The sequence below is a fragment of the Rutidosis leptorrhynchoides genome, chromosome 1, assembly GCF_046630445.1.
Source record: "Rutidosis leptorrhynchoides isolate AG116_Rl617_1_P2 chromosome 1, CSIRO_AGI_Rlap_v1, whole genome shotgun sequence".
NCBI classification, from domain to species: Eukaryota; Viridiplantae; Streptophyta; class Magnoliopsida; order Asterales; family Asteraceae; genus Rutidosis; species Rutidosis leptorrhynchoides.
Genome location: NC_092333.1, coordinates 508,526,057 through 508,535,462, shown reverse-complemented (window position 1 = coordinate 508,535,462; position 9,406 = coordinate 508,526,057).

The following is a 9,406-nucleotide window of genomic DNA, read 5'->3' as shown; positions in this document are numbered from 1 at the left end:
CAGTTTTCTATATGTTTCTCAGGTTCATACATGGCTATTTGATACATGCTTCCGCGTACATTCATACTTGCTTGGGGTCAAGCATACATGCATACACTCTGATTTCTTGCTTGGAGTCAAGCATACATACATACATACGCTAGTGATAGTACCTTTGGATTCAAACTTTTGTTTACATACTTACGCTATTTATAGCAACTGTGATTTTCAACTTATATTATGTCGCCAGTTATGTCATTTATACTTTACAATTTTTGTAATCTTAGACTTGTTGTCGAACGGTTTTGAAAACTAAACTTGCAAGTCTTGTACCTTTCAAATGAATGCGACATAATTTTGGTCAAACGAGTCTCATATAGGGACTACGACCACGCAACGGGACCTAAGTAGCGGCGCCGTCAATAACGGTTTTGGTCGGGTCGCTACAGATGGTATCAGAGCGTTGGTTGTAGGGAACTAGGATGTGCATTAGTGTGTCTGACAGAGTCGTTAGGACGCATTAGTGAATCTAGACTACAACCGGATAGTTAGCCATTGCATTCTGACATACATTTGCTATAGATAGCACTTACTTGACTACTTGTGCATTATACTTGAATCATTCTTAATCAAACTTTTTAATGGTACCCAACCTTCATCATACGAACTCGTATTCCGCCACTTTTTGGTAACACACGTGAATTCAAGGTTCATACGCGTACGGATGACCACGACTTCGTTAGTCACTCTAGTTCGGGAATTCTGACTCCTTGGTTGTTATCCACCCCGTCTCAGCTTACTATCCACAAGTGTTGTAAAGTTACCACCACCACTCTAAATGAGTATCGTCATCACTGTTTATCACTACGGTTGCGTACTACTTGTTATCATGACTCGTTACTCTTTTCATATCTAAATACATTATTGTCTGACTCGAACCGCATTGACGTGAACAATCATTTATACACTTCCCTCGGGGAACGCTTCCTTAGAGTTGCAGAAATTCTTTCGATTTAATACGAGTCACGTTTGAGACGTCGTTACATTTTGTTCATTTTAGATTTTCGCGATGACACGAACTTGAATCTATGGAGTGATGTGGGAATGGAGGTATGAGTTAGCATAATATAACTACACTCGATCAACGTAGTTATATTACGGTAAGACATACCAAAGTTCTAGTGACGCGTGATGGTGGTTAGACTCGATCAACCTAAACACCACCATGTGCCATGTACATGACTTCATCCTTTCATGTTTGGACATCCGAAAACTCCGAGAATATTGATAACAGCCATACCGGGGACACCCCTTCGACTTTTGTCGAACTATACTTATGCTTCCGAATGAATTACCGATTCCTCTCGACTTCAACCGTATGTTACACGTGTATACTATCTCGTCCTCGCACAGTCTTATTGATTAACTACAATTTACTCGTTATGCTTACATCGGGGCGGAAACTTCTCTTGCATCACCCTCGTACTTCCGGTTCAGGAGGTCCTTATTCTAAATTCGCAATGGAGAGCGACTCTTCACGTCGTACAAATATTCACCGCGAGGGTGGATAGTCCTAACAATCGTTTTCAAAACCCGATAAGAACTTGCCCCGACGAACATTTTTGGAAAACGATAAATCTTCCGCGACGCGAATTTTCTTGAGAAACTTGTCCTAGCTAACGTTTTCAATTCCTAGCAAACTTGTTCAATATGCCTTAGGGAAATATACCCCGTTTCGGATCGAGATCCTCGTTTCACTTCTAGATTTTGGAGTACCTTACAAAAAGCCTCGGGACCGCGTTTAGACATGAGTACCGCGTACCATCCACAACCCGACGGACCGAACAAACATGCGATTTAAACCTTGGAAACCATAATACAAGTTTGTATTACCAACTTCAAATTTACTTGAGAAAAGTATTTTCCTTAAACCGAATCCTCGTACTACAATGATTTTCATTCGAGTTTTAACGTCACTCCTTTTGAAACCACATGTGACCGGAAACGTCATTCTCCTTTGTCGAACCAAGTAAACGATGATCAATTCACCGGGGCCGAGGTTATTCATGAGCAACCGAGAAAATTTATTCATATTCAGGTAAAACCCTACGCGACTCGTAATCACCAAGAGCTACGCCGATGTTAGACGTAAACATTTCAAATTCCGCGTGGGAAACCGCGTCACGTTAAGAGTCGCACCTTGGAAAGGTGCAATCCGTTTCGGGAAACGTAGGAAGCTAAATCCGCGATATTTTGATCCTTTAAATTCTTGGGGTGTTTTGGACCCGTCGCTAGCCGTTTAGACTTTTCCGACTCATTTTGGGTCTCCGTTTATCCTACATTCGATGTATCAACTCAAAGACGTGTTTTGCGAAACGAGAACTTGTTATCTCCTTTGATGAACTCACTATCGACGATAACCCTCACTTCCTAGGAGGACCGGTTGAAACCATAAATCGTGAAGCCAAACCTTAAAACAACATATGATCCCGACAGTCAAAATTCGTTGAAATACCCTAGAACGTACTTCTCCCTCATTCGTAGAATTGGCAACACAAAATCTCGAGGAAGATTCAACAACTACTACTTCCAACTAAATTTCGGGACGAAATTTCTTTTGAGGTGTGGATAATGTAACATCCCGCGTTTTTCCGTTAAATTTATTTTTAACACCGTCTTTTTTTTTTAAATAATATCTTTCGCCATTTAAATTCCCAATTTCCGTTGACTAACGTTTATAATCTTCTCGTTATTTAATTATAACATCACTCGTCTACTCGAGCGTTTTTAAAATATTCGTTTGGTTAAATCCCGCACCCGCTTCTAAACTCGAGGGACTAAAATTGACACGGGGCAAACTAGTTGACTAGGTCAACTAGTCCACCCCAATCACCACCATTCAATCCCTCCATCTCTCTCTCTTTCTCTCTAGCAAGAACACACACACACAACACCCAATTCAATCATTCATCATCTAAATTCGATCTAGGAGGCTTACAACAAAACAAATTACATATTTGGAATCCTCTCTTCATCCTCTACAATTTGATACCAACTTCATCTCGTTTGGGTAACATTTCTAAAACTCTAGATTTCTCTAAATTCGTGTTTTTGATTTGAAATGGTGTTAGTTAGTGTCTATGGCTCAAGTCTAACATGAATATATGTTTGGTTTGCTCGATTTGTTGTTTTTGGAGTAACTAGCATGAACTTGAAATGGGTTTGCTTAATCCTTGATTTTGGATGAGTTAATGTTGTTAGATTGTTAAAGTGCATGTTTTAATTGTGTTACTAGTATCACTAGCTTCGTTTTGATGCGTAGGTTGATTAAGAAAACTTCAAAAACATGAATATTGATTTTGTGATGTTTGACTAGGGTTTGATAGTCCTTGACATGAACTTTTGATGCTTGAATGCCATGGAATGTTAATTGTTAGTGATTAGTTGTAATGTATGCTTAATTACCTTCGAAACGGCATATCGTATGTGTAAATTGGATTCCCGAAACTTAAAATGCAATTGATGAACTTGAAACTTTGAAAATGGACTTTTAAACGATCACTTGACGAGAAATCGGTTATGGAAAATGTTGTTTTTGTTTGATGAAACATGTTTAGTTGTGTTCCTTGTCAAAAGAGCTTTCCAACGGTATAAGATACGCTTTCTAATTGTTTACGGTTTGAGTTTTGCGTTTGTTTGAAATTTTACCAAGCCTTGAACAAGTGAAACAGGCCAGGGACCAGGCCACGGCCATTGTCGCGCCGCGGAGCAATTTGTCGTGCCGTGGCCCAAAGGGTGATTTTAGAACATGTTTTTCAAGCTTTCTGACCTTCAACATAGGCATTTGTCGCGCCGCGGAGCAATTTGTCGCGCCGTGACAATTGCCTGTTTCATCCGAACTTCAGCAAACTTGTTTTGGCCATAACTTTTTGACCGTAACTCCGTTTTCGATGAATCAAATATCGTTGGAAACGTAATAAGATTTCCTTTCTAATGGTAAGGTTTTGAAATGTCAACTCAAACTTTATTACAATCGTTCTAACATGCTTTTATACTTGATTCTTGCATGAAACTTGACAACGTGATTCACATGCTATACTATTCGAGTCGTAACGAGCCATAGGACTAATTGAACACATTTCACCCAACCATGTGTCGTAACCGGTTAATTGATACAATTTACTTGTTTATGTCAAGACTAAGCAACTTTCATGCACACGTTTACTTTGTGAAGTACCTTTATACTCGTGCACTCGAGGTGAGATCATAGTCCCACCTTTTCAACAACTTTTTATACTTTTAAATTGTGGGCTGAGAAACATATACTTTGTTACATTTTGTACTACTTACTTTTATACTTTGAACACAAGTACAAGGAAAACAAACATTCTACAGCGAGTTTAGAACAAAAATCCTCAATTCGATTATCATTAGTTACACTTGCCGGGTGTAAGCGAGAACTTATGTTATATGGCCATATGGGTTGACAACCCTCATCTTTGACGGTTCGCTACCGTCTACGGATGAAATATATTTTCGAGAATCAGTGTTTGTTCTAGCACTAAGTGATGGGGTATACAATGGAAGGAATGTTAAGCTTTGATAATTGGGTGCTCGCGAACCAACTTTTGGAATGCAACTTTTGGATGATCAATTTATGGAAATACTAATTCTTGTGGTTCAAAATATAACGTTTACTAATACACCTATGATTTCACCAACGTTTTTCGTTGACAGTTTTCTATATGTTTCTCAGGTTCATACATGGCTATTTGATACATGCTTCCGCGTACATTCATACTTGCTTGGGGTCAAGCATACATGCATACACTCTGATTTCTTGCTTGGAGTCAAGCATACATACATACATACGCTAGTGATAGTACCTTTGGATTCAAACTTTTGTTTACATACTTACGCTATTTATAGCAACTGTGATTTTCAACTTATATTATGTCGCCAGTTATGTCATTTATACTTTACAATTTTTGTAATCTTAGACTTGTTGTCGAACGGTTTTGAAAACTAAACTTGCAAGTCTTGTACCTTTCAAATGAATGCGACATAATTTTGGTCAAACGAGTCTCATATAGGGACTACGACCACGCAACGGGACCTAAGTAGCGGCGCCGTCAATAACGGTTTTGGTCGGGTCGCTACAAGAATTACCAATACAACAATAACAGCAATTACAATAATAATCGCAACAATTATCCCAACAATCGCAACATCAATCGCAACTACAACAAACGACCCAACAACAACAACAACAACAACAACAACAACAACAACAACAACAACAACAACAACTACAACAATCATCCCAACAACAATAACAACCGCAACAACAACAACAACAATCAGAAGCAGCTATGCCAAAGGTGTGAAAAGTATCACTCGGGGTTCTGCACCAAATTTTGCAACAAGTGTAAAAGAAATGGCCATAGCGTGGTGAAGTGTGAGGTCTACGGACCAGGGGTTAACAGAACGAAAGGAACAAATGGTTTCGGAACGAGTAATGGCGGAGCAAGTAGTGTCGGAGAAAGTTATGCCAATGTAGTTTGTTATAAATGTGGAAAACCGGGCCACATTATTAGAAATTGCCCGAACCAGGAGAACACGAATGGACAAGGCCGCGGAAGAGTTTTCAATATTAATGCGACAGAGGCACAGGAAGATCCGGAGCTTGTTACGGGTACGTTTCTTATTGACAATAAATCTGCTTACGTTTTATTTGATTCGGGTGCGGATAGAAGCTATATGAGTAGAGATTTTTGTGCTAAATTAAGTTGTCCATTGACGCCGTTGGATAGTAAATTTTTACTCGAATTAGCAAACGGTAAATTAATTTTAGCAGATAATATATGCCGGAATCGAGAAATTAAACTGGGTAGCGAAATATTTAAGATTGATTTGATACCAGTAGAGTTAGGGAGTTTTGATGTAATAGTTGGCATGGACTGGCTGAAGAAGGTGAAAGCAGAGATCGTATGTTATAAAAATGCAATTCGCATTGTACGAGAAGAAGGAGAACCCTTAATGGTGTACGGAGAAAAGGGCAACATGAAGCTACATCTTATTAGTAATTTGAAGGCACAAAAACTAATAAGAAAGGGTTGCTATGCTGTTCTAGCACACGTCGAGAAAGTACAAACTGAAGAAAAGAGCATCAATGATGTTCCCGTCGCAAAAGAATTTCCCGATGTATTTCCGAAAGAATTACCAGGACTACCTCCACATCGATCTGTTGAATTTCATATAGATCTTGTACCAGGAGCTGCACCAATAGCTCGTGCTCCTTACAGACTCGCACGCAGCGAGATGAAAGAACTGCAAAGCCAATTACAAGAACTTTTAGAGCGTGGTTTCATTCGACCAAGCACATCACCGTGGGGAGATCCTGTTTTGTTTGTCAAGAAGAAAGATGGTACATTCAGGTTGTGTATCGACTACCGAGAGTTGAACAAACTTACCATCAAGAACCGCTACCCACTACCGAGAATTGACGACTTATTTGATTAACTACAAGGATCGTCTGTTTATTCAAAGATTGACTTACGTTCTGGGTATCATCAAATACGGGTGAAAGAAGATGATATTCCAAAGACTACTTTCCGAACACGTTACGGTCATTACGAGTTTATGGTCATGCCATTTGGTTTAACTAATGCACCAGCTGTGTTCATGGACCTTATGAACCGAGTGTGTGGACCATACCTTGACAAGTTTGTCATTGTTTTCATTGATGACATACTTATTTACTCAAAGAATGACCAAGAACACGGTGAACATTTGAGAAAGGTGTTAGAAGTATTGAGGAAGGAAGAATTGTACGCTAAATTTTCAAAGTGTGCATTTTGGTTGGAAGAAGTTCAATTCCTCGGTCACATAGTGAACAAAAAAGGTATTAAGGTGGATCCGGCAAAGATAGAAATTGTTGAAAAGTGGGAAACCCCGAAAACTCCGAAACACGTACGCCAGTTTTTAGGACTAGCTGGGTACTACAGAAGGTTCATCCAAGACTTTTCCAGAATAGCAAAACCCTTGACTGCATTAACGTATAAAGGGAAGAAATTTGAATGGAAGGATGAACAAGAGAAAGCGTTTCAGTTATTGAAGAAAAAGCTAACTACGGCACCTATATTGTCATTGCCTGAAGGGAATGATGATTTTGTGATTTATTGTGACACATCAAAGCAAGGTCTCGGTTGTGTATTAATGCAACGAACGAAGGTGATTGCTTATGCGCCTAGACAATTGAAGATTCACGAACAAAATTATACGACGCATGATTTGGAATTAGGCGCGGTTGTTTTTGCATTAAAGACTTGGAGGCACTACTTATATGGGGTCAAAAGTATTATATATACCGACGACAAAAGTCTTCAACACATATTTAATCAGAAACAACTGAATATGAGGCAGCGTAGGTGGATTGAATTGTTGAATGATTACGACTTTGAGATTCATTACCACCCGGGGAAGGCAAATGTGGTAGCCGACGCCTTGAGCAGAAAGGACAGAGAACCCATTCGAGTAAAATCTATGAATATAATGATTCACACTAACCTTACTACTCAAATAAAGGAGACACAACAAGGAGTTTTAAAAGAGGGAAATTTAAAGGATGAAATACCCAAAGGATCGGAGAAGCATCTTAATATTTGGGAAGACGGAACCCTGTATAGGGCTGAAAGAATTTGGGTACCAAAATTTAGAGATATGAGAGAAATGGTACTTAGAGAAGCTCATAAAACCAGATACTCAATACATCCTGGAACGGGGAAGATGTACAAGGATCTCAAGAAACATTTTTGGTGGCCGGGTATGAAAGTCGATGTTGCTAAATACGTAGGAGAATGTTTGACGTGTTCTAAGGTCAAAGCTGAGCATCAGAAACCATCAGGTCTACTTCAACAACCCGAAATCCCGGAATGAAAATGGGAAAATAATACCATGGATTTCATCACTAAATTGCCAAGGACTGCAAGTGGTTTTGATACTATTTGGGTAATAGTTGATCGTCTCACAAAATCAGCACACTTCCTACCAATAAGAGAAGATGACAAGATGGAGAAGTTAGCACGATAGTATTTGAAGGAAGTCGTCTCCAGACATGGAATACCAATCTCTATTATCTCTGATAGGGATGGCAGATTTATTTCAAGATTCTGGCAGACATTACAACAAGCATTGGGAACTCGTCTAGACATGAGTACTGCCTATCATCCACAAACTGATGGGCAGAGCGAAAGGATGATACAAACGCTTGAAGACATGCTACGAGCTTATGTTATTGATTTCGAAAACAGTTGGGATCGACATCTACCGTTAGCAGAATTTTCCTACAACAACAGCTACCATTCAAGCGTTGAGATGGCGCCGTTTGAAGCACTTTATGGTAGAAAGTGCAGGTCTCCGATTTGTTGGAGTGAAGTGGGGGATAGACAGATTACGGGTCCGGAGATAATACAAGAAACTACCGAGAAAATCATCCAAATTCAACAAAGATTGAAAACCGCCCAGAGTCGACAAAAGAGCTACGCGGACAGTAAAAGAAAAGATATAGAGTTTGAAATTGGAGAAATGGTCATGCTTAAGGTTTCACCTTGGAAAGGCGTTGTTCGATTTGGTAAACGGGGGAAACTAAATCCAAGGTACATTGGACCATTCAAGATTATAGATCGTGTCGGACCAGTAGATTACAAACTGGAGCTACCTCAATAACTCGCGGCTGTATATAACACTTTCCATGTCTCAAATTTGAAGAAATGTTTTGTTAAAGAAGATCTCACTATTCCGTTGGACGAAATCCAAATCAATGAAAAACTTCAATTCATTGAAGAACCCGTCGAAATAATGGATCGTGAGGTTAAGAGACTTAAACAAAACAAGATACCGATTGTTAAGGTTCGATGGAATGCTTGTAGAGGATCCGAGTTCACCTGGGAGCGTGAAGATTAGATGAAGAAGAAATACCCGCATTTATTTCCAGAAGATACGTCAACACCTCCAACTGCTTAAAATTTCGGGACGAAATTTATTTAACGGGTAGGTACTGTAGTGACCCGAACTTTTCCATGTTTATATATATATTAAATGAAATTGTTATTTACATGATTAAGTGTTTCCAACATGTTAAGCAATCAAACTTGTTCAGACTTGATTAATTGAAATAGGTTTCATATAGACAATTGACCACCCAAGTTGACCGGTGATTCACGAACGTTAAAACTTGTAAAAACTATACGATGACATATATATGGTTATATATATAGTTAACATGATTTTATTATAAGTATGTATCTCATTAGGTATTTTAACAATGAGTTATATACATAAAAATGAGACTATTAATTTAAGAAACTCGAAAACGATATATATATAACGATTATCGTTATAACAACGTCTTACTAGGTACATATGA